General features: G+C 38.5%; 1 protein-coding gene across 3 annotated transcripts in view; it reads left to right on the top strand.

The window, feature by feature from the left end:
• The window catches only part of BABAM2 (BRISC and BRCA1 A complex member 2), a 368,631-nt gene that overhangs the window by 34,023 nt on the left and 309,160 nt on the right, over positions 1-25,448 (top strand). The gene's annotated exons all lie outside the window — the stretch shown is intronic.

The following is a 25,448-nucleotide window of genomic DNA, read 5'->3' as shown; positions in this document are numbered from 1 at the left end:
TGTGGCAAACAGGGTATCAGAGTCTCTCGATTCTTACATAGAGGAACAACCGGCAGAGATGTGGAAGATGAGACAGATGAGTGAGCAGCACCTGTCAGCCCATGGCCTGGGTGCATTACCATTCAGGCCGAGCAGGCCACAGCTTAGTGTTTTGTAGAATCACTTTACATTAATTTATCAAATGCAGCATTAAGAGAAAAATTTATGACATGTTCACTTGTTAACCTTGCATCATTAGGTGATTCTTTGGAAATCATTGAAATATAAAGGATAGACCTATCTCAGGATAGATTAGATTGCTCCTTTCCATAAAAAATATTAACTAAATTGAAAAGAAATGATCACAGGCAATCATTCACATGGTTTAAAATATAAATGGTTCAAGGTTTTTTTTTGTACATGGAAGCACTAAGATCCTCTTTCCTGTATCTTTCCAGTCTTAGCCCTCTTTTCCAAAGGAACCACTTAAAATTAAGAAAATTGTTTCAGTTGAGTTCTTCAGGGAATTATCTCCTGAATAAAATGCTTTTGACTTTCTCCTTTTCTGTAGTCCTTCTGATAATTTTTTATTACCACAGTCTTAACTAAACACCTTTATTCTGATAGCTCCCTCTTGCCCTTTCCTCCTCTTTCACAACACCTTGTTCTTATTATGATTATAGTTTTTTTTTTTTTAAGAACTTTTAAAGGCTGTAGAGGTGGTTTTCTTTGTAAAGTTTCCTGAATCGTTTTGTTATTTATCATCTTTCCCCCCTCCGTTATTATGTAGTGTTTCCTCAAATAAATGGTGGTTTATGGTTGTCCAAAAAATACTTAAGTACTTATATTTAAAACAGAATAAAACTCCAGTTGGGGCTTTCTAATAGGTGAGCAGGTCTTAATAGATGAGTGTGTAGGTTAGTGGTGAGCCCGCTGTTACTACGAGGAGCCCCTAGGTGTCATATTTTGGAATTCAAGTATGCTGGCTCTCCATAAATAGTTTGTTCTATTTCTTTAGAAAATTCCCTGTTTGTTTTTCCTGAGGATACACATCTGACTGTTACGACATTTTGTTATATAGAGTATCCTCCAAGGAGCTTTTAGTTAATCTCCCAGTTCTTAGTCCCATGTCTCATTCTTGTCTCTCCTTACACTGGATGAATATAAATGCTTAAGGGTTTATCAGGACAGATGGCTTCCTCCTCATTAGTAGCCTTTTCCTTGCATTATTGTAGCCAGAGCTTTCTCTGCCTTGTCTCATCAAGTACTATTCTTGCAGCTGCATTTTGCCTTCTAGGAATTTGTTGTAATTTCTTATCTAATGATTGCTACTCTCTTCCTTACTTTTCACTGTTCTCTTGTTTTGGATTTTTATCTTTCTGTTTCTTCACTATCATTTAGTGGGAGGGTGGGTGTTAGAAGGGAGAATAAATAATAAATGTGTGTAGTCTATAGTTTTAAGTGAGAAATAATGTGACTTCATAATGATCTTTCTAGCTATATGAGTTTATTAATGTCCTATATCCTCTCATTACTGTAAGAATTTTACAGGAAACTTCTTAGAATGTTAGTGTATTTGGAATGGTAGTCACCATACATTTTAGTTAATTATGTCCTGTCAGTTGCTTGATATCATCATTATTTACTAGGGACTTAATTTAATCTTTAGACTGCTCGATAATAATTTAATAGTAAGTGAACCTTGTTTACTGAGGTTCTTGCTCATTAAGGTGAGTCAGTGTCCCAGCATTAAGCAGCTCTCAGCCAAATAAAAGGAAAAGACAACTGATTATGGAAATTACATTTACAAAAGTTCATTGAATTGAAAGAAGTTTGGTATTTTTGAAATTCTTGATGTTATTTAGGAATGATTTCTGAAGGATGTTGTCCACATGATTAAGTCCCGTGTTAGAACCAGGAATGGGCCAGGGGTTGCAGAGCCAGGGAAAGATTTGATTTAATAGTCTAGAGGAAAGTGGCATAATATTCAATTTCTTTTAGGCTTTGGGAAAGCATAATGTTTAAGACCCCATCTCACCATTCGCTTTAAAAAATTATCCAAAAATCTCAGAATGGTACCCTCTGAGATACTCCAGTACTTCAAGATGGAGGTCAATGATAAACTTCTTTAAATTTTCAAAATGAAATTATTTTTAAAAGCTATTGGAAATGTGATAGGCTCATCAAGAATAAATGAAATCAACTACAAAAATTAAGAAATATAAGTCATTGTTCTCTGAAAGTGTAAAAATGGAAAAATTTACATAAAATCAAAACAAATAAACCCTTTGAACACATAGTTAAAATTCAAGTAAAAATCAATTGAATCATCTTTACTGACCCAGTATTTTGTGTATCTGTCCACATAAATTTGTTCTTGTCACTGATTACATGGCAAGGTTATTTTACCTTCCTTAATTTGTATACTATTTAGCTTGTGTTTATTTAAACTTTCTTTCTTTCTAGCTATACTTTTAAAGAATGTTTCAAAACTGTACATTTTTTATAGATGTTTCTTAGAGGAGTTTGTTGAGTCATGATGTGTTGGTGATAGTTGTAATGTAGAACACTTAGATCTCTTATTAACCTCAATAATTAGTATATTATTAGTATATTTACTCTGTTTATGGCTTGAAGTTATTACGATATCAACCAAAGTTATTGTGAAAAAGTCATTCATGCGAAAGCTAAATTTTTAAAAATGTTTTTCCCTTTTATAAAACAATACTATTTTGCATTGCTTTAAAAAGAATGCTAGCTTTTTTTTAAAGCTCCCTATTTTACTTAAAAAGACCTTGCAAGGATGAAGATATTTACACATTTCTACTCCATTAATTCTTAAAACCTTCAATCTATTAAACTTTTATCTATTAAATCTTTTTAATTTTTAATACCTTAAATCTATATCCAAGATCAATAAGATTTGTGATTGAGTTTAACAACTCCTTCAACAAATGCAGTATTCATTTTTAGAACACAATTCTCTACAACAAACATTTTTTAAAACAAATGTAGTTTTCTAAAACAAACATATGTAATTGAAAGCTTATATTGTTTAACAGTCCTTGGAAAATAATTACCCCAGTAAACAGAAAAGCTCTTTGCCTTATTTAGAAAACAGCCCTAAATTGAAACCTAATTTTGTGGCAACAAGAAACTGTATAGATTTAAATTACATTCTATGGTCACTACTAGAAAATATTCTCTAATTTTTACCTTTATCTTTCTAAGTAAATGGTAATGGCTAATTCAGTGCTTTACAATCTCAAAATCATTTATATAAACAACTTCTTTATCAAAACTTTATCATTAGATTTCATTGAAAACTTGTGGTCTGAGGTTTAAACTGTAATTTTAACCAAGGCTGAATCAAGTATTTGGAACTTACTGTAATTTTATTTCATAACTTTAAGGTAGAGATGGAGACTTTTTTATTTATTAAATTGTATCTTCAGTCCCTACTACAGGACAGATGTTCAGTTAAATATTTTTTGAAATACTGGAGTGAATACATACATGAATTAATGAATCTCAGTGTTCAGCTTTTTATTGTTTGAAGCTTATGGTGTCATAAAGACTGTGGAATTTTGTTACTTGTATCAGTCTTTTGCCAGCAGAAATCCCAGTCTTTAGAAGTTACTTGTTTTTTTTAAATTTTATTTATATTTTACATCATTCTTCACTTTTGTATGCTTTCTCCTCAGGTATAGTCCGCTTAAATTCCCACCACTAATTCATTTGTGCACCATCACCACAGTCCTTTGTGTTCTTCCCTCCCTTGTTTTGATCCCTCTCCCTCCTCCTCTCCTGCAGAATGTCTCTGATTTATGGCTGTCTGCTAATTTTTAAAAATTTATTATAATTAATTTTTTTTCTGATCCCTTATTTTGTTTCTCCTATAGTCCTCCTATAAGTGAAACCATCCGATATTTTTCTTTTTCCTTCTGGCTTTTATTATATGAAGAATTTGTAATTGGAACATTGCTCTTAATTCAGAAAGCAAGGAAAGACATAGAGTACTTTGCAGATTTGGAGTCTGTATCAATTTTGTTCTTATATGTACCTCCACTATGCCTTCTCAAAGTAGACTAATGAAAATAACATGAAACTAAGTATTGTATTTCAGAATATTTTATGTGTTAGATAGAAAGCAGTTCTGCAAATGTTTCATCTATGAATAAAGGAAATATACAGTTAGTGATAATCAGAATGAAAGACAAAGGAGAGAGCATATTTTTACCCATGAATTCACAAATCAATGCTTACAGAATTAATTACCCACATTCAAAATTAAATAATTGAAATAAAAAAGACCAGAAAATTATAGTACATTAGGAATGACGTTATTGTCTCCTCAGTGCTTTTAATGTGAAGAGACAACTGTTGGGCAGTGAAAGAACTGCCAGTTTGTGTAAGATTCTCATGGAAAATCTCCAGGGATGTCTGAATTAAAGAGAAGTCCTTGAATCTCATGGTCCTAGAAGAGAGAACTGGTATTTACTTAAATAGAATTAGAAAAATGAATCTTTAGTGATCAAAATGGATTTAAATAAAATAGTATATGTTAAAGTCTAGGATGGTGCCACTAAAATGGGTAAAAATTTACTAGTTCTACTGAAATTCACAGCAGAAGAAAAATAGCCTCCCAAGTCACTCTCCAGTGTTTAACTCTTGAAATTGTGTTTTTGTGTACCTTATTTAAATGGGGCAGGGAGTAAAGCTGTTTTGCTTGTATTCCTCCCCTCCCCCCCTTCTTTAGCTTACTGCCTGGCAGTTAGAGGGGTTCAATAAGTGTTTGTGGACTGAATGAATCACGTTCAGTCTTTGGATTTGGCAATCTTTGGTTTGATAAAGAAGTGACAGAATGCTGAAGTATTCTCAATTTTAAAAATTCTTTGAGTAAAACTATGTAGCTATAACAGAGATTATTGAGATATTTTAAGTTCTATCAAGCAAATCTGTGGCCAGTGAATCAAGTGGTTTGCTAAGCTTGATTTCAAATTTGAAATTATCTTTTGTTTAAAATTTCTATTTTTCATACTAACAGTTTATTTCAATCAGAGACTGTTTGGTTATAAGAAACCCATTGTAATAAATATAAATTAAAGAGTTTGGGGCCTCCCCGGTGGCGCAGTGGTTGAGCGCTGAGTTGCGAAGCCGCCTGCAGCCTCTGCAGCGCCGGTTCGATCCCCGGCTGCTCCCCAGCCACCAGAGGAGGGTCCCACATGGCGCACAGACCTCTCCTGCCGCCCGCTGCTCCCCTCAGCAGTGTACTTCGGTCCTTCTGCCTGCTCTGCTCCCCACTCTGGCTCTGGTGAATTCTCTCACCCTCCTGCGCTTCTGACTGTACCCAGTCCTTGTATAAATACATAAAAATAAATCTTTAAAAAAAAAATTAAAGAGTTTGTTTGTCTTTATAAGGAATTAAATGAATTCCATGGTGCCCACAGGCAGGAAATACAGCCAGAAACTGGGAGGATGTTAGATAGCAGAGTAGCTGTCAGCATCTGTGTCCTTGTTTGTGTCTTTCTCTTGCAACATAGTCTGTTGTCACTAAATTCACTTTATTCTTCCCCCCCCCCACCAGATTTCTGTTTTTCCTTACATAGAGTAGAAATGATGTCCTGAGCCCCCCTTTGTGGTGACTCAGCTCAGGGCTACTGGAGCCGGCCTCTGGTCTTTGTGTCTACATTCCTGGGAGAGAGGGTCTGATTGACAGCTTGGGCTTGATCCCGTGTCCACTCTTGACCCTGTCATCGTATGACTAAGAGTTCTGGGGCATGTGCTGTCAGCCTGGTTACTCTGGGCCAGATTTAGCTCAAGGTAAGCTTGGGCTGGGCAGGCACCCAGAGAGGTATCCATTACATTGTTTCAGGAGTTCTTTATGAAGAGCTTCCAACTGAAACTATAGACGTTTTCCCTTTGTTGTTTGTTTGTTTGTTTATTTATTTATTTATTTATTTATTTATTTATTTATTTATTTATACAAGCACTGGGTACAGTCAGAGGCATGGGAGGGTGAGAGAATTCACTAGAGCCAGAATGGGCAGACTGACGAAGTACACTGCTGAGGGGAGCAGTGGGTGGCAGGAGAGGTCTGCGTGCCATGTGGTACCCTCGCCGGTGGCCGGGGATTGAACTGTTAGGGGGAAAAGGATGTCCTAAAGCTAATTCCATACAGGCTTTGTGGACTCCACCCCCACCCCAGGCCAAAGCCAAAGACACTGGGAACTCCAAATCCCATCCCTACCAAAGGGAAGGTGGCTGGGACCTGAGGGTGGGGTTAAGCAGCCAGGTTGGTATAAAGCCAGACATGTGGGCTTTGGGGGGTCCCCCATTTTGACTCTCCGCCAGCTCGCAGCGTCTGGCCAGCTCTGACAGTGCTTTTTGGGTTTCCAGGTCGTCGGATCGGGTAGGATGCATTAAAGACTTTATTTCCCTATTTTCTCCCTGAGTTGTACATTTTCCTTATTTCCTTTTCCCTTGCAAATAAACCTTTTATTAACCTTTTGTGTGTGCCTGTAGTGGAGTATTCATAAGTCCCTTGTAAGCGCGCGGGTGAGGACCCACAGCCAGGCAACCCGTTCGGTATCGGGGCTGCCCTATAACAGCACCAGTGCTGCAGAGGCTGTGGGCAGCTTCCCAACCCAGGGCTCAACTGCTGCACCACTGGGGAGGCCCTTCCCTTTGCTTTTAACAAAAGAAGCAATTCTGTTTACAATCTGAGAGGAATGATGAATATTTCAGTGCTATTTGACAGGGTAGAAGTTATGCTAAAAAATTATCTCCACTGGTTTTGAAGTTGAAAGACTTTCTCAGAGGAAAAGCCTTTTTTTCAGAGGAAATGTGAATAAAGTAATTATGATTTGGAAAAATCACTGAATTTAAATTTTTTTGGAGTGTGTGTGATTACAGCAAAAGGAAGCTATCTCAGGTCTTTAAATGGAACACAACATTTAATTAACAGTGGCCAAACATGTACAAAGGTTTTTACAGATACGTTGCACATAGTGTTCCAGAACTTCTACATTATTGACTATTGGAATTCAGCTTCGCTTTTGATCATTGCAGTAGCAGATTGACTGCTCTGTGTGTGTGTGCATTGGCAGGGCTTCTTGTATCTCAGGTCCGTTACAATGACTTTGTCTTAGCTAATGAGCTCAGCAAACTAAGAATGCTCTTCTCCCTGCTTTTTGTTCTCTAAAAACTTACTTATGCAGCTCTGTGTAGACACTTGTGTAGGACTTTGCACTGAGGGCTGTCAAACAAATTCAGCACCAAACTGGTCGGACTTGAAGGATCCAGTGATACTATGGAGACATTTATTGCATTGGGTAAAAGAAATATTATGATTCTATTGATTTAATCTTAACTGTGAAAATTTTGCACCTCGTGTGGTTTGTTATTAGACCTTATATTTTGAACTTTGGCCAGCTTTTGGAAGCTGACCATTGTGGCTATAACTGTTGGCAATTTTGTTGGGATGACAATGTTTTTTATGAAAAATTTCTTGTAGTGTTTAAAATAAGTATTTGACAAATGTTAACCAAACAGTCTTTCAGTTTTACCTTTTCCTCCTCCCTTTCAATATATTAGTGAACTAAATCCTTCACTCAGCATTCAAGGGCATCAGTCTGCCATTGTAGGCTCTTATCCTCCCCAGTTGGAACTCAGATGACATCAATCCAAGTCAAAAGACTACACAACTGATTTGCACATTGAACTTCTCCAGTGAGCTTCCTTTCCTTTTTCTGCTTTTATTCACACTGTTTTAGCTTCAGTAGAATGAACCAAGAAAATACTAAAATGGCCTGACGTTTTTGACTTACTTGGTTCTTCATTTGCACTCCTAAATGTGCCTCTTCAATAATGGGTTCACTCTTGAGGAGACTTCTTGGCTAGCACTCTCCTCTCCAGGATCACCTATAAGGACAGTAGGAATTAGCCATTTTTACTATGACTTGTAACAGTTGAGCTATTTAAAAAATTGGATACTATGTCTAGGGACTTAGTATTTTGCATCATTCTGAGAAGCATTATAATTTTCCTTGGTAGCATAGTTCATTTTACTTTTATTTTTATCTTTTTGAAAGATTCATTTACTTAAAGATTATTATTATCTAGCATTCAAGGTATTTTTAGAGGCTAATTAGGTAGGCAGGTCACCTTTGATTTAGTGAATGTTCTAAAAAATGCTCTTTGAAAGGCAAGTTAGAAGTGCTAATTTTGTGGATTAGACATTCTCTCTCTCTTAGAGTTTGAGGATTCCTTTGTCCTGGTGTTTCAGAGTATTTTATTTTCTTGGAATTCATGGCATATTAGAAAATTTTTATGAGTAGCAACTAATACTAACAAACTTGTAAAATCAGTTTAGTTATAGCTAATATATATATGTATATATATATGTAGATTTTTATGTATCTGGTTTTGAAGCTAATTATAACTTATTGAAAATGACATATAATTGCTAATTTATTAAGTATTTTATAGCTAGTCTTATTTGTATACATGATCTTGTGGAATTATACAATAACTGTGATAGAAATTTATATCTTATTTTTTAAAAGTTAACATCATTGAAGTTTAATTTACATATAATGAAATTACCCATTTTAACTGTATAGTTCAATATATTTTGGCAAGTGTAAACACTTGTGTAGCTATGTATATATACTACAGTCAAGCTCCCCCAAAGATACAGAACATTTTGTTTCTTCTGCAAGCCATTCCTCTTTACCACCATTCTTCCAACCTTAGCCTTAGCTTCTCTCTAAAGCTATAATACTCTCTTGTCTGTTTTAGAATTCCACAAAAATGGTATCCTATTCCATGCATTTTTTGGTATATTGCTTTCATAAAAAGCATACTATTTTTTTGAGATTCATCTGCATCATTCCTTGTGCATATTGTTGAACTGTATATATACATGATTCACTTACCTATTGAAGGACATTTGGATCGTTTCCACTTTTTGGTTATGAATAAAGCTGCTCTTAACCTTTCTGTCCATGTCTTTTTTTTTTTTTTTTTTTTTTTTTTTTTTTAAATAGAGGCATGTTTTTTTTTTATTTATTTATTTATTTATTTGTTTGTTTTTGTTTATACATGCACTGGGTACAGTCAGAAGCGCGGGAGGGTGAGAGAATTCACCAGAGCCAGAGCGGGGAGCAGAGCAGGCAGAAGGACCGAAGTACACTGCTGAGGGGAGCAGCGGGCGGCAGGAGGGGTCTGCGCGCCATGTGGGACCCTCCTCTGGTGGCCGGGGAGCACCCGGGAATCGAACCAGCGCCGCAGAGGCCGCGGGCAGCTTCGCAACCCAGCGCTCAACCGCTGCGCCACCGGGGAGGCCCTCTGTCCATGTCTTTTTAATGGAGATAAGTTTTCATTTTCTTGGATAAGTATCTAGGAATGGTATTGCTGTCTTGTGTATATACATTAAATGTATATTTGATTTTATAAGTTAACAGCTAACATGTTTCCCAAAGTGGCTGAACTGGTTTACATTCCTACTAGCAGTCTAGTTATTCCATATTTTTACCCTCATTTGGTACTGATGATCTTTAAATTACATCCATTGTATAGGATGTGTGCTGCTGTCTTATTGTGATTTTAATTTGTATTGTTATGTGCTTATGGACTGTTCATGTAACTTTTATTGTGAGATGGCTCTTCATATTTGGTACTCAGTGTATTGATAAGTGCAGTTTAGCAGATTTTTTTTTAAAGATTTATTTATTTATGCATTCAAGAGCTGGGGTACAGGCCAGAGGTGTGTGTGGGGGGGGTGAGAGGATTCACCAGAGACAGAGTGGGGAACAGAACAGGCAGATTGACTGAAGTACACTGCTGAGGGGAGCAGTGGGTGAATCAGGAGAGGTCTACTGCACCATGTGGGTAGCTCCCTGACTGGCTGGGGGATTGAACTTGTGCTGCATTGGCTGCGGACAGCTTCATAGGTTTCATCTTAACCCCTTGAGTCACCAGGGAGGCCCCAGATTTCCTTTTTTATCATTTGTTCTTAGCTTCTTGCTTAAGAAATGTTTGCCTACCTGAAGGTCTTAATAATTTACTCCTAGACATTTTATATTTTTGCTTTGACATTTTGGTATATGATCGCTTTTGAGTTAATTTTGACCATTTATATGTTAATTACTCATTTATGTGTGGGTCTCTTTCTGGACTTTACATTGCATTCTGCTAATAGTCTATCTTCTGTTAATACAACATTGCCTAGACTACTATATAGCTTTATAGTAAATCTTAAAATCAGGTAGTATATCTTTTACAATTTCTTTTTCAAAGCTCCTTTTATTATTCTAGATTGTTTGTACTCTCAAAGACACTTTACAGTCAGCTTAACAAATGTATACAAAAACCTGGTAGTGATTGCATTGAATCTGAAGTCAGCTTGTAGAAAATTAACATCTTGGGAGGGGCGGAGCAACATGGCGGCGAGGAGACGCTGCGAGTAAGATCTCCCATTAAAAAAAGTTAATAGGGAGGAAAAGCGGCAGGTCCCAGTGAGAACTGAGACAGGGAAGATAAACGGATGACTCCAGCAAACTGCCCGAAGAAGAAAGTTGCCATAAAAGAGGACGAGAAGGGAGGGAAGCGCAGAACCCTGCTCCCCTCCCCCGCCCACAGAGGCGGCACTCTCCGACCGGCAGAGACGAGGGAAACAACAAACCAAAACGCCCAACAAGAAAAACGGATGCAGCAAGTGGGACTGTGAGTGGAAAGGAACTATTTCAGCCACCACACCCCGTGAACGGGAGCTGAGGCGAACCCTGCAGGATCCGCCGCGGAGGTGAGCTCCAGGCGCCAGTAAAGAGAGCCCCGCCCACCAGGAGGAGCCCAGCACCAGCACACAGCCCCGGCCGCCCGGTAAGCTTGCGCGAAAGCGGCGCTCGGATTGCAGCTGCCCAGGGCCCTGCGCCTGCGACCTAGGCTTGCGGGGAGACGGCGGAGGCCCTCCCTGAGTGAGCAGGAACAAGGTGCCCAGGCAGGGGAGCGGGATTCAAAATGCGCCATTCCCGCGCCACTGATCTGGGCTATAGCCCGCGTCCTGGAACTGAGGGCTTTGGAACTGAGACCCGGGCGGAGGCCCTCCCTGAGTGAGCAGGAACAAGGCGCCCAGGCAGGGGAGCGGGATTCAAAAGGCGCCATTCCCACGCCACTGATCTGGGCTACAGCCCGCGTCCTGGAACTGAGGGCTTTGGAACTGAGACCCGGGCGGAGGCCCTCCCTGAGTGAGCAGGAACAAGGCGCCCAGGCAGGGGAGCGGGATTCAAAAGGCGCCATTCCCGCGCCACTGATCTGGGCTACAGCCCGCGTCCTGGAACTGAGGGCTTTGGAACTGAGACCCGGGGCACGAAATTAGGGGCGTGGGTTCCCCACGACGGTGGGGCACAAGGCAGACACAGCACCCCAAAGCCGTTGAGGTGTACCCTACCATCCCCGCCCTGCTCCCTGTCCCACGGGGTGGAAAATCAGCTCCCCAAGGGCTCTAGGAGAGATCTCTGGTGCCACCTAGCGACTTGACCCCAGCACAGGCTACTGAAGGAGCTAGTGGCCAGCTGGGGAGTTAGCCCACACCGGGCCCCTTCTGAACAAGTAGTCTGAGCCCACAGGGAGAGCGAGCACCCACAGCCGGGGCAGACCAGGTGCGCAGAATAGTGTGCCTGAGACCAGAAGCGCAGGGAGTGTGTCCCACATCACCATTTTAGAACAGGGACATTTCTTCAGTAAAGACTACCTGCAGAAGGCTTCCTCAGGAGCCAGAGGTGAGCGGGGGAAGTTCGCCCACGCCAGACCCCCTCTGGCCTGCAGTCCAAGCCCAGAGGGGAGCAGGAACCCACCGCCGGGGCAGACCAGGCGCACAGGGGAGTGTGTCCCCACATCGGCATTTTAGAACAGGGACCTTTCTCCAGTAAAGGCTGCTTGAAACTAACAGATGACTCCTGGAAGAACCAGAGGGGAACAGAGAAGCCCACCCAAGATGCCGGCAAGTCCCAACAACACAGTGTCCCAACGCATACGGCAAATTAGAAAACAGACAGTAGGGAGGAGAAGAACCACACGCAACCTAGCAACTCTCCAGAGAAAAAGCACACCACAAAAAGAAAGCCAGCCCCCAGATTGCAACGACAATAACTTGGAAGAATTTCTGAGCCTTCCAGAAAGAGAATTTAAAATTGCCGTGATTAAAAAACTGACAGAAGTCATAAAGGAAAACAATGATAAGGGAAAAATAATCAACGATCAGAAGAATGCAATTGAGTCCCTAGAGAGGGAAAACAATGGTCAGAAGAAAGAAATTGAGTCCCTAAAGAGGGAAGTAAAAGAAATGCAGGAGATCAAAGAATTAATGGAAGAACTAAAGAATTCTGGGAAAAGCAATGAAAGCAGAATAGATGAAATGGAAGAACGAATAAGTAATCTTGAAGACACAGAAATAAAAAGAACCAAAACAGAGATGGAAAGAGAAGTACGAAGGAAAAAGAACGAAGAAAGACTTCGGGAACTATCGGACTCCATGAGGAAAGGAAATATAAGAGTTATAGGAATACCAGAAGGAGAGGAGAGAGATGTAGGAACAGAGAAAATATTCAAAGAGATAATTGAAGAGAACTTCCCAAATGTGAAGAAGGAGCTGAAAATTGATATACAAGAAGCAAGAAGAACACCAAACTTCCACGACGAAAGGAAAAATACAGCAAGACACATAATAGTAAAGCTCCCAAGAATCCAGGACAAGGAAAAAATAATGAAGCTGGCAAGAGGGAAGAAACAGATAACATTCAAAGGAAAACCAATCAGGCTGACATCAGACTTCTCCGAAGAAACACTACGGGCAAGGAGAGAGTGGAGGGACATAGTCAACAGACTCCAAGAAAACAGATGCCAACCAAGAATACTCTATCCCGCAAAGCTCTCCTTCCTCTTTGAAGAAAGAATATGGACCTTCCCAGACAAACAGAAACTCCGGAATTTCATTGCAACTAAACCCCCACTCCAAAAAATACTACAAGGAGTTCTAAAGCCAGAACCTCAGAGCGACGAATAACAATGAAAGAAGGCCAAAAAAAAAAAAAAAGTTATTAAAAGAATAAATAAATAAAATCAAAGGAAAGACAAACACAATGGCAAATACAGATGTTAACATATCAATATTAACTCTAAATGTAAATGGACTAAACTCTTCAATAAAAAGACACAGAGTTGCAGCCTGGATTAAGAAACAAAACCCAACCTTTTGCTGTCTCCAGGAAACACATTTAGCTACAAAAGATAAAAATAGGCTCAAAGTTAAAGGATGGAAAACAATCCTACAAGCAAATGGACCAAAAAAGAAAGCAGGAACAGCTATACTTATATCAGATAAAACAGATTTCAAACTCAAAAAGATAAAAAGAGACCCCAATGGTCACTACATTATGATCAAGGGGACAATACTTCAAGAAGAAATAACACTCATTAACATATACTCACCAAATGAAGGAGCACCAAAATATATCAGACAACTGTTGTCCTCTCTGAAAACAGACATCAGAGAAAACACATACGTAGTGGGAGACTTCAACACACCACTATCAACAATGGATAGATCAACAAGACAAAAAATAAGTAAAGAAACCAAAGCTCTAAATAAAGACCTAGAGCAATTGGGCTTAACAGACATCTATAGAACACTAAACCCCAAAAAAACGGAGTACACATTTTTCTCAAGCGCACACGGATCATTCTCCAGGATCGATCACATACTGGGGCACAAGACAAACATCAACAGATACACCAAGATTGAAATCATATCAGCCATCTTTTCTGACCATGAAGGCATCAAACTAGAAATAAACCATAAAAAGAAGGCAAGGAACTTTCCTACCTCATGGAGATTAAAAACCACACTACTGGAAGACCATTGGACTAATGAGGAGATCAAAGAAGAAATTAAAAAATTTTTTGAATTGAACGACAAGGAGGACACCAATATCCTAAATGTATGGGATGCAGCAAAAGCAGTAATAAGAGGAAAATATATAGCAATAGAAGCTCACATCAAGAAACAAGAAAGAACGCAAAGAAACAACCTAATCTCGAAGCTCAAAGATCTAGAAAAGAACAACAAGAAAACCCAAAACCAGTAGAAGAAAAGAAATAATAAAACCAAAGCAGAAATAAATGAAATTGAAACTAAAAAAACAATCCAAAAGATCAATGAAACCAAGAGCTGGTTCTTTGAAAAAATCAATAAAATAGACAAACCCCTAGCCAGGCTCACAAAGGAAAAAAGGGAGAAAGCACAAATAAACAGGATCATCAATGAAAGAGAGAAATCACAACGGACACAGCAGAAATCAAAAGAATAATCAGTAACTACTATGAACAGTTATATGGAAACAAGTTTAACAATCTAGAGGAGATGGACAAATTCCTACAACTCTACAATCACCCAAAGCTAGATAAAGAAGAAATAGAACACCTAAACAGACCAATTACAATTAGCGAAATTGAAATGGTAATCAAAAACCTCCCCAAAAACAAAAGCCCAGGACCTGATGGATTTACAAATGAATTCTACCAAACATTCAGAGACGAATTAGTGCCTATCCTTCACAAACTCTTCCAAAAAATTGAGAAGGAAGGGACAATACCAAACACGTTCTATGAAGCCAACATTACACTAATACCAAAACCGAACAAGGACAACACAAAAAAGGAAAACTACAGGCCAATCTCCCTAATGAACACTGATGCAAAAATCCTCAATAAAATTTTAGCTATCAGAATCCAACAATGTATCCATAAGATAATTCACCACGACCAAGTTGGATTCATTCCAGGGGCACAAGGATGGTTTAACATCCGAAAATCAATCAACGTTATCCAACACATCAACAAAAAGAAATATAAAAACCATATGATAATATCAATAGATGCTGAGAAAGCTTTCGACAAAGTGCAACACCCATTCATGATAAAAGCCCTTGAAGTTCTTGGGATACAAGGAACATACCTCAACATCATAAAGGCCATCTATGACAAGCCAACAGCCAGTATCATTCTCAATGGTGAAAAGCTGAAAGCAATTCCATTAAGATCTGGAACAAGACAAGGATGTCCACTCTCACCATTGCTTTTCAATATAATACTGGAAGTCCTAGCCAGGGCAATAAGACAAGAGAAAGACATCCAAGGAATCCAAATAGGAAAAGAAGAAGTCAAACTATCACTATTTGCAGACGATATGATATTATACATAGAGAACCCCAAAAACTCCACAGAAAAGCTAATTCAACTCATCAGTCAGTTCAGTAAAGTGGCAGGATACAAAATCAACACGCAAAAGTCAGTAGCCTTCCTATACACAAACAATAAATCTGAAGAAGAAGAAATCGAAAAGACCATCCCTTTTGTTATTGAAACAAAAAAAATCAAATATTTGGAATAAATCTAACAAAAGAGGTAAAGGACCTATACAAAGAAAACTATAAAACACTGTTAAAAGAAATAGAAGAAGACACAAAGAAATGGAGAGACATCCCCTGCTCATGGATTGGAAGAATAAACATTATTAAAATGGCCATCCTTCCAAAAGCAATATACAGATTCAATGCTATTCCAATCAAAATTTCAATGTCATTCTTCAAAGAAATAGAAAAATTATTGATGAAATTCATATGGAATCACAAAAAACCCCGAATAGCCAAAGCTCTCCTGAAAAAAAAGAAGGGAATGGAGGCATCAGACTCCCAGACTTCAAACTATACTACAAAGCCATAATCATCAAAACTGCATAGTATTGGAACAAGAACAGACATACAGACCAATGGAATCGAATAGAAAATCCAGAAATAAACCACAGATTTATGGTCAACTAATCTTTGACAAAGGAGCAAAGACTATGCATTGGAGCAAAGAAAGTTTGTTCAATAAATGGTGCTGGGAAAACTGGGTCGCTACATGCAAAAGAATGAAGCTTGACCACCACCTCACACCATACACAAAAATCAACTCAAAGTGGATTAAAGAACTAGACATAAGACCTGAAACCATAAAATATATAGAAGGAAATATAGGCGAAACACTACGTGATTTGCACATCAAAGACATCTTTACAGACACATCACCCAAAGCAGTGATAGTGAAGGCAAAGATAAACAGCTGGGACTATATCAAATTAAAGAGCTTTTGCACAGCAAAAGAGACAATAACAAAACAAAGAGAAACCCCACCAACTGGGAGAACATTTTTGCACCCAACACTAATGATAAAGGACTGATCACAAAAATCTGCAAAGAGCTGATGAGACTCAACAACAACAAAGAAAATAATCCAGTCAAAAAATGGGCAGAAGAGCTTAAAAGAAACTTCTCTGAAGAGGAAATGCAAATGGCCAACAGGCATATGAAAAAATGTTCAACATCACTTGTAATCAGGGAAATGCAAATCAAAACTACCATGAGATACCATCTTACACCAGTGAGAATGGCACATATTAAAAAAACTAGCAACAACAAATGTTGGCGAGGGTGTGGAGAAAAAGGAACTCTTCTGCACTGTTGGTGGGAGTGCAAACTGGTCCAACCACTGTGGAAAGCTGTGTGGAGATTTCTGGACCTACTAAACATAGAGCTTCCATATGACCCAGCAATTCCACTCCTAGGTATTTACCCAAAGGACACAGAAACATCAATTCCAAAGAACACCTGCACCCCTATGTTTATAGCAGCACTGTTTACAATAGCTAAGCTTTGGAAACAACCCAAATGCCCAAAAATAGATGACTGGATCAAGAAGATGTGGTACATATATACCATGGAATATTACTCAGCATTCAAAAAAGATAAACACATGCAATTTGCTGCAACATGGATGGCGCTGGAAGGGATCATGCTCAGCGAAATAAGCCAAAAAGAAAAAGAAAAATACCGGATGGTCTCACTCATAGCAGGAATCTAGAAAACTTAAATAATGGACCAGGAAAATGAAAAACTATAAGAAAGTGAAAATCAAAATCAACAAAAAACTATGAACCAGAGACACTTTTAGGGGGCGGGGGCGGGAGGGGAGGGATTGGGGTCAGAATGGGGGGCGGCAATTGTATGGGGAATATAACAATAAAATTTATAAAAAAAAAAAAAAAGAAAATTAACATCTTAACAACAATAGATAAAAATGGCAACCTCTTTATTTAGGTTTTCTTTTAGTAATTGAATATTTTGCAGTTTTAAGTGAACAATTTTTGAACAAACTTTGTTTACATTTTTGATGCTAATTTATAATGTAAATGGTTTTTTTGAACTTTTTTCCTACCTCTTTGTTGCTAATCAATTGAAGTAGAGTTGATTTTGGTATATTAACCTTGCATACTGCTGTGTCTTTAAAATTCACTTTATTAGTTCTAGTAACTTATAGATTCTTTAGAAATGTTCTTTTTTTTAAAGATTTGTTTTTTATTTATGTAATAGCTGGGGTACAGGCCAGAGGCGTGGGAAGGTGAGAGGATTCACCAGAGACAGAGCAGGGAGCAGAACAGGCAGACGACTGAAATACACTGCTGAGGGGAGCAACGGGCAAGGCAGGAGAGGTCTGCCATGCCATGTGGGTTTCTCCCTGGCCGGCCGGGTATCGAACTTGCGCTGCAGAGGCTGCGGACAGCTTCACAGTGCAGTGCTCAACCTGTTGCAACACCGGGGAGGCCCTGTTTAGAAATTTTCTGCAAAAGCAGTCATGTCACTTGTAAAAAAGATAGTTTTGCTTTTTCCTTTCCAATCTGTATGCTGATATTTCTTACTCTTGTTTTAATGCATGGATTTGCATTACCAGGATTATTCCCACTTGATCACTCTGTGTTATCTTTATATATTGCTGGATTTGGTGCATTCATACTCTTAAGGATGTTTGCATCTGTATTTGATGCTGTGTTTCTAGAATATTCTTGTAGTTCTTTGCTTGGTTTTGGTGTCAGAATAATCCTGGCCTCATAACATGGTTTGGGAAATGTTCGCCTCTATTTTCTGAGAGTTTGTGAAGGATTGTGAAGGACTGATTTTATTTTTTCCTTAATGTTTGATAGAATTCACCAGTGAAGCCATCTAAGCCTGAGGAGTGTGTGTGTGTGTGTGTGTGTGTGTGTGTATGTTTAACTCTGAATACAATTTCTTTAACTGAATTAGATTATTTAATTATTCCTACGTGAGCTTTTATAGTCTCATCCTTCAAGAAATTAATCCATTTCATCCAAATTGTTGAAGATACTGATAGAATGTTATTCATAATATTCCTGTATTATCCTGTGTTTTGTTATTAATGTGAATTTTTATGTTACTGTAATTTTTGTTATCAATATAGTAGATTTTTCACTGATTGATTTTTGATTATTCATGTTACCTTGAATCCCTATTCCAGCTGGTCGTGATATATTAGCTTTTTTATAGATTGTTGGATTTAATTTGATAAAATTTTGTTTGGAAATTTGCATTTTGTATTTTGTTCATCAATGGTACCAGTTTGTACTTTTCCTTTTTGTGTTTCTCTGTTTCTCTCTCTCTCTTTGTTTCTCTCTCTCTCTCACTAGTTTTGACTTCTTAGTAAAGTTGGCTTCAGAATAGAATGAGTTACACAGTGAACCCTTTTCATTTTGGGGGGATGGTTTGTGAAGAATTCATATTATTTCTTCCTTGAATGTTTAGTGGAATTCTCCAGTGAAACCATCTGGGCCGGAATTTTCCTTGTGGGAGGGTTTTAAAGTACAGATTAAATCTGTAAATATTTTCTAATTTCCCTTTTGGTTTCTTTTGTTGACACACAGGTTATTTAGAAATGTGTAATTTCCAGAATTTTCTGTTTTATTTTTTCAGGTATTTTTGATTAATTTTGAACTTAATTCTATTGTGGCCAGAGAACATGCTTTGTGGGACTAATATCCTTTCATATTCACTGGGACTTGTTTTATAACCTAGGATATGGACTGTCTTTACACATTTATACTTCTTGTGAGTGTACATACTTGGTGTCAATAAATGCCTATATCTGTTAACATCTTTTTATTTCAGCGTGATTCCCTTTTCTTGCACTTTACTGCACTGGCAATAGTGTATTCTCAGCAGAAAAGAGGGACACATACTTTTTCAGAGTAGTGAGGCAGAGCTTTTAAATTCGGGTCGATCTAAGAGTGCTTGGTACTTAGGGAAACAGTTCTAGTGGAAGCATACGTAGAGGGCCCAGAGGTGCTTCTCTAGTTTGAACTAGTCCCTTTTCTTTATTATTTTATCCTTAAGAAGACTGAACTACCCTCATGTCTAGGACATTTCACGTAGAAGTTGGCATGAGATTTGGGACGTATGATGACCTCTCCAGATGGCTCGACCACTCCAGATGACTTCAGGTTGACAGTGGTCTTGACATGACTTTGTATGATTGCTGCTCTGCTTTGATTCTCACTGGGTCAGTCTGTGTTAGGGGAAAAGTTGACATTTCTTATTTCCGTTTTTTAAAAAGATGTGAACTGTGCCTTAATTTCCAGTATATGACATTCATATTAACTTGTATATATTGATACTTAAATAAATATCTTTCTATACCTATTTATGTGTAGGAATTTGTCAGGTACAATTCTTCTATTTCTATTGAAATTGAAGAGTAAGTTTTTTTGTCTGATATAAACTGCCTAATTCTTCATAGAACAGTTCTTTTAATACTGTCCCCAGGCTGCTACCAAATGTCCAGATTTACTGAAATTCTTCGTAATTCTAGAGTCAGGCAAGATAATCATATCTTTTAATTCTTTAGCCTGTTCTGTAGCAGCATATGACAAAGAAAACCAGCAGTGGCTTTTCCTTTTGATACCATTCATATCAATACCATTAATAACAACCCCCACACAAAAAAGTCCTTGTTTTTCTTCTGATTTTGGCTACAGGTCTGTGTTGTAAAAGGAAGGGAACAAAATGTTTTATAGGATCATGTCTTTGGTGATGAGGGATTAGAAGCATTAAAAAACAATAAGCAACTCAAATCTCTCTCTTAACAAGAAAAAAAGGCAACTTAGCAAAAAATAAAAAAGACAAAAATAGGAAGATGCTAATAGATTTAGGGCATTCCACAGAGTTTTGTCAATTTGGAATTTCAGGTGAAGACCAGATACCTCTAACTTGTGAGGGGACTGACGGGACAAGATAAGAAGGGGGTGAATGGAAAGAGAGTTAGCTTGGGGAGGAAGAGAAAGGATTTTTTAAAAAAGATTTTATGCAGTCTAAAAAAAAATTTATTCCCTCCAACTTGGGCCTTGGAAATAAGAATCTTTTCATATAATTATTGTTCTATACGGTAATGGTGCTGTTTTGTAAGCCTAAATCTGTGTGGTTGCATTCAGCATATAGAAAAGTTACAACTCATCTCAAGTTAGTTCTTTCTTTGTACTTATGCCTAAACCTCTCCATCTGGAGAAATGCCAATTTGCCACTAAATTTAAATAAATAAGAACATTTCTCATCAATAGGGGTGGCAAATTTAGCCCCTCTTTAAAGCACTGAGCAATTTATGACCATATGTTAAATACCATAAAACAGCTTTAAAGACTTGGTCCCTGGCCATTGCCAGATTGCTCCGTAGGAGTGTAGCAGCTCTGCGAGGGACTGGGAATGTTTCCTCCGGCCCTTGGAGGCCTCAGTAACTCACTGATGTCACAGCCAAAGAGGCCTGTTTTCAAACATTCTCTTTATAAAGGTGAAATACTAAAAGATTCCATTTTGGCATTTGGGTGCAAAAAAAGGCAAGACTTCTTTTTGATTCTTAAGGGTCAAAATTAGTATGAAAAGTGTTGTGTGGGAGAATGAGTAACTTGGCAGCAGAAAGTCCAGAAGGCAAGTCTAGGAATAGGTAATAGATATCCTACTCATTCTTTTTCTTGGAGTATGAACTGGACTTTTATGAGGCATAAGCAAACCAAATATCACGTTTCTCAACCGTTTTCTTGTTGCCAGCTTTTATGGAATTAATATTAATGTTAAAAACAATTTAAAAAATTTCATCCCAAAGGGCTGCCAATTATAAGGATTTCTTTTCTTCCAGGAGTGTGACTCATTATTTGGTGAACTCCAAATATTAGTCTTTCTTACCATCATCACAGCCTGTGAATCATTTATGGCATTCAGTGGGTTCATGGCTGAGAGGGTGAAGGTGTATGCCAGCAAACATGTGATTTTTGGTCAAGTAGTCCTGTAGGACACCAAATGAACTTATAACACATGTGAGGAAACCAGTGGTTCAGGCAGGGGGCAGTGTTATTAAATAGGAGTAAGCTCCAAAAAACCTTGTACAAGATTTTTCTGACTGTTTTCTCTGAAGGATAACTCTTCCTACAAAGGAAGATGATGAAATTTGGCTGTCAAAGGTCCAGGATTCCTAGCCTTCTTGAATGTGTAAGTGCCAGCCTGAGGGCTGATTTCCTGTCAGTTCCTGTGTGGTTTGCACTACATCCTCTTTGCAACAGATCAGTATTTTAGGTCATCTATCATAACTGCTATCCTGTAAATTCTTGGCAATTTGATCTCATTTTGCAGAAGGCAGCTGGCTTTCTTCTCTAGGAAGTGCAGCTGGAGAGCCCCTGACTCCCTCATCCTAAGGCCAGGAAGTATGCTATTGTTATTTGTTGCTGCTTTCTTCCTTTGAAAAAAGAAAAAATCTTTACAATTTGACAAATTCTGAAAGTGTTGGGTAGCAGTTTGAAATTACCCTTTCCATTTTGTTGGTTTAGGGCAAAAACTTTAGTGATCTTTGACATTGTTATTAAATGTTGCCTATTTTTTCTACAACACAGATATGTGTTCTAGTGGGACCCGCCCCCTCCACCCTCCACCCTCCACCCCTTGCAATGAAGTTATGCTTAAGTCTTGAAAGTCACATCATGGTGTTTTATTTGGGGTTTTGCTTTTCAAGGGTGTAGTCTAATTACTTGGGCCATGTTTTGCCCAATTATTTCTTCTCCCTCTTTCCCTTACAGTGGGATTTTTCTATTCCTGTTACCAGCATCCGTTAAGACCATACTCTTTGAATATCACCTGAATATTTGCAGTAGATTTTCAAACTCTGTGGAACCCAGAGATATTTAAAATACATTCCTCACTATTCAATAAAATAGTAAAAAGAACATTTTAGTTGTTCTAAATCATGATGTCATAGTGGGTAAACTATTTTGTAGGATTTGGGAAAGCAAGCAGTCTCCTTCTTATGATTCAGAGGTCACAAGTTAATAACTTTTATTTATTTAGAATAGCAATTACCTTTAGCCCAGTTCATCTAAGAGAAGAACTGTTTATAAAGAGAATACAAACTTATGTATGAGTTATTTTTATTCCTATCCTTAACAATTTATCATGGTACAGATCATTTCTACTTCTGATTCTTCTTCTTTTCATCTTTAAAAAACACCGTCTTCTGTGAGGTTCATCAACATCATTAGTGTAGCTGTTGGTTTCTTTTGTATTCTGGTTCTTGAGATGACCAGAGAGAAAAAAAGATAAATTGTGCTGCTCTTCAGAACCAATGAACTTTCTAAAGATAGATTTTATGTCATATTTATGAACATCTTGCAGTATCATCACAGGAAAAGGGCAAATCCTGATAATGTACTGAAGATGGCATGAAGGAAGGGATTGAAGACATAGGAGAAGTTTACATCCTGATAATTTATATCAACTCACATTTATAGTTTCTAAGAGAATGTCTTTGAAGCCCTAGGGGTGGGAACCCCTGTGATCGCAGAGGTCTGTGTGGCCTAGATAGTAGCCAGTAAGGAAATGTTTGCATGTCAAATGAGTTAAACCAGAGCACTAAAAGGTTATGTCTTCTATGGAAAGTCTTACCTGGGAGGATACAAATTTGGGGGACCTTTCAACTGCGATAGGTGTTATCTAAAGACTGGAGAAAAATCATCATAGTTTCTGCTTTGAAAAGGTGGAAAGGGAACTATAAAAGGTTATAATGATTTACCTGTTTGCTATGCATATTTAGAGAGAATGTGGAAAAGACTCATGAAAGTTTGCCAACACCCTGACTACAATAGGACTAACCAATTTTACTTTGTAAAGAACAACACTTTATAGATTAGCCTCCTATTATGTGATAGTGACTACAGTATATTGGGAAGAAAAGAATACATTGAATTTATCGCAAGATAGCAGTCATTTTCATCCTGTTCTGGGGATGGATCTGGTAAGTGGATTAGTTAGAGGTAAAATTTGTTGCTTGGCAGTATGGCTGAAGCCATCACCAAAGAGTAAACGCTGCTTCATGCTGAAATCAGATAATTTGGTCATCTTAATGTAGAGCACATTGTAAATTTGTTTCTTTTCCAATTGATATTTTTACTCTTTTTATCTTCCTGTTTCTTCTTTTTCTATTTTTCTAAGTCTGATTTCACTACATTTGGGTAAGAGAAGTTCTAGGCAATCCTACTCAAACATCAGGTTTTTTTTCCACCTGCTTTTAGCAAGGTTGGCCACCTCCTGTAGAAAGGGAAAAGAAAGAACCCGCAAACCTCAGAGCATTCACTTATCCATTCAGTCATTATTGAGTGCCCATTTGGTCCAAATTCTGAAACACAGTATCTGAGGGCCTTCATTGTTTGACACCATCCTAAACTTGAAAGCATTCTTTCTCATTTTACTCCCTTCTCTACTTTGCCATTGTGTCCTTAGCCTTTATTTTCAACTCTGCCTGCTGTACCCCTTCTGAATACCTTGAATCCTACCACTGTAGTTCACTCATCATTCCTTGGGTACATATTTTGCTTTTTGTCCCATGTATTTTGCTAATTTTTTTACCTTTACGTGTAGTTACCTTCTCATATATCTTTGTTTTCGTCTACTGTGGGCAACACTAAGAGTGACCTTTTTTTTTTTTTAAAGATTTATTTATTTATTTATTTTTAATTTTTATTTTTTTATAGAGGCATGTTTTTTTTAATTTTATTTATTTATTTGTTTGTTTGTTTGCTTTGTTTATACATGCACTGGGTACAGTCAGAACACGGGAGGGTGAGAGAATTCACCAGAGCCAGAGCGGGGAGCAGAGCAGGCAGAAGGACCGAAGTACACTGCTGAGGGGAGCAGCGGGCGGCAGGAGAGGTCTGCGCACCATGTGGGACCCTCCTCCAGTGGCTGGGGAGCAGCCGGGGATCGAACCGGCGGTGCAGAGGCTGCGGGCAGCTTCGCAACCCAGCGCTCAACCGCTGCGCCACCGGGGAGGCCCAGATTTATTTATTTTTATACAAGAACCGGGGTACAGGCCAGATGCATGGGAGGGTGAGAAGATTCACTGGAGACAGAGTGGGGAACAGAGCAGGCAGACTGATGAAATACACTGCTGAGGGGAGCAGCGGGCGAGACAGGAGAGGTCTGCTTTGCCATGTGGGATTCTCGCTGGCCGGCCAGGATTGAACCCGCGCTGCAGAGCCTGTGGACAGCTTCACAGTGCGGCGCTCAATCGCCTGCACCACTAGGGAGGCCCAGGGTGACCATTTTTTAAAAAAAGAATTGATTAGGTGGAGCATGATTTTAGACTGCAAAGAAGTGTTCAGTAAAGGAGGAGACTATATCAGTTTGTCCAAAGGTAACTACAACAGAGTTCCCTGCCCTACATGCTCTTCTATACTGTGTACAACCTTATCACTCCTCCTTCACGAATTAGAGTATAATTTCCCTTCCCTGACCCTGAGTGGATTTATAATTATTTTGGCTGGTAGACGATAATGCAGATAACTGTGTTGGACATGTGCCACTGGGTCATGATGGGCACACAACTTCTGGTTTATTGGCAGGAATGCTTGTTCTTGGAGCCCTGAGCCACTGCATAGAAAGCCTGAAAACTTCAAGGTTGCCGTGCTGTCAGGTAGCCAGCCCACATGAAGAGGTGGCATGTAGGCCCTGCATTTGGCAGTATTTGTTTTGTTATCCCAGCTCGGTGGAGCTGTATTGTTCCCTTAACGTGACACTGTCCACTCTCCGAATGTCACTGAGTGATCTCGGTTGAGTATGGAGCGCAAAAGAAGCACTCACCTACATTCTGCCTATACTTTTTAACCCACAGAATCTGTGAGCTGTACAAAATGGTGGTTAAGTCTGGATTTGGCTTAGTTTGTTAGGTGATATTAGTAATTGGAACGAAGACACACAAACTAGCAGAATAAAAACCTGTCAGATAATGGAAGGTTGTATCTGCTGAGGGAAGAGGAAAATACAAATCAGCAAAGAAATGGGTAATATGGAGGAGAAAGCGTGGGGAATTCACACTGATAATCAATTATTATTCATTATATATGTGTGTTTGAATATATATTTAGATGAAGTTGGAGTTGAGGCCACCTACTAAAAGAGAAGGTCTGGAGAGAGCCTGGCTTCCTGGTGGATAGTCCAGATTATTGATTTTCAGCTCCTGGCTTTTTTTTTTTTTTTAAAGATTTATTT

This window comes from Talpa occidentalis, unplaced genomic scaffold (assembly GCF_014898055.3).
Source record: "Talpa occidentalis isolate TD23 unplaced genomic scaffold, MPIMG_talOcc4v2.1 talOcc4.5, whole genome shotgun sequence".
NCBI lineage: Eukaryota > Metazoa > Chordata > Mammalia > Eulipotyphla > Talpidae > Talpa > Talpa occidentalis.
This window is presented reverse-complemented; position numbering and strand designations above follow the sequence as displayed.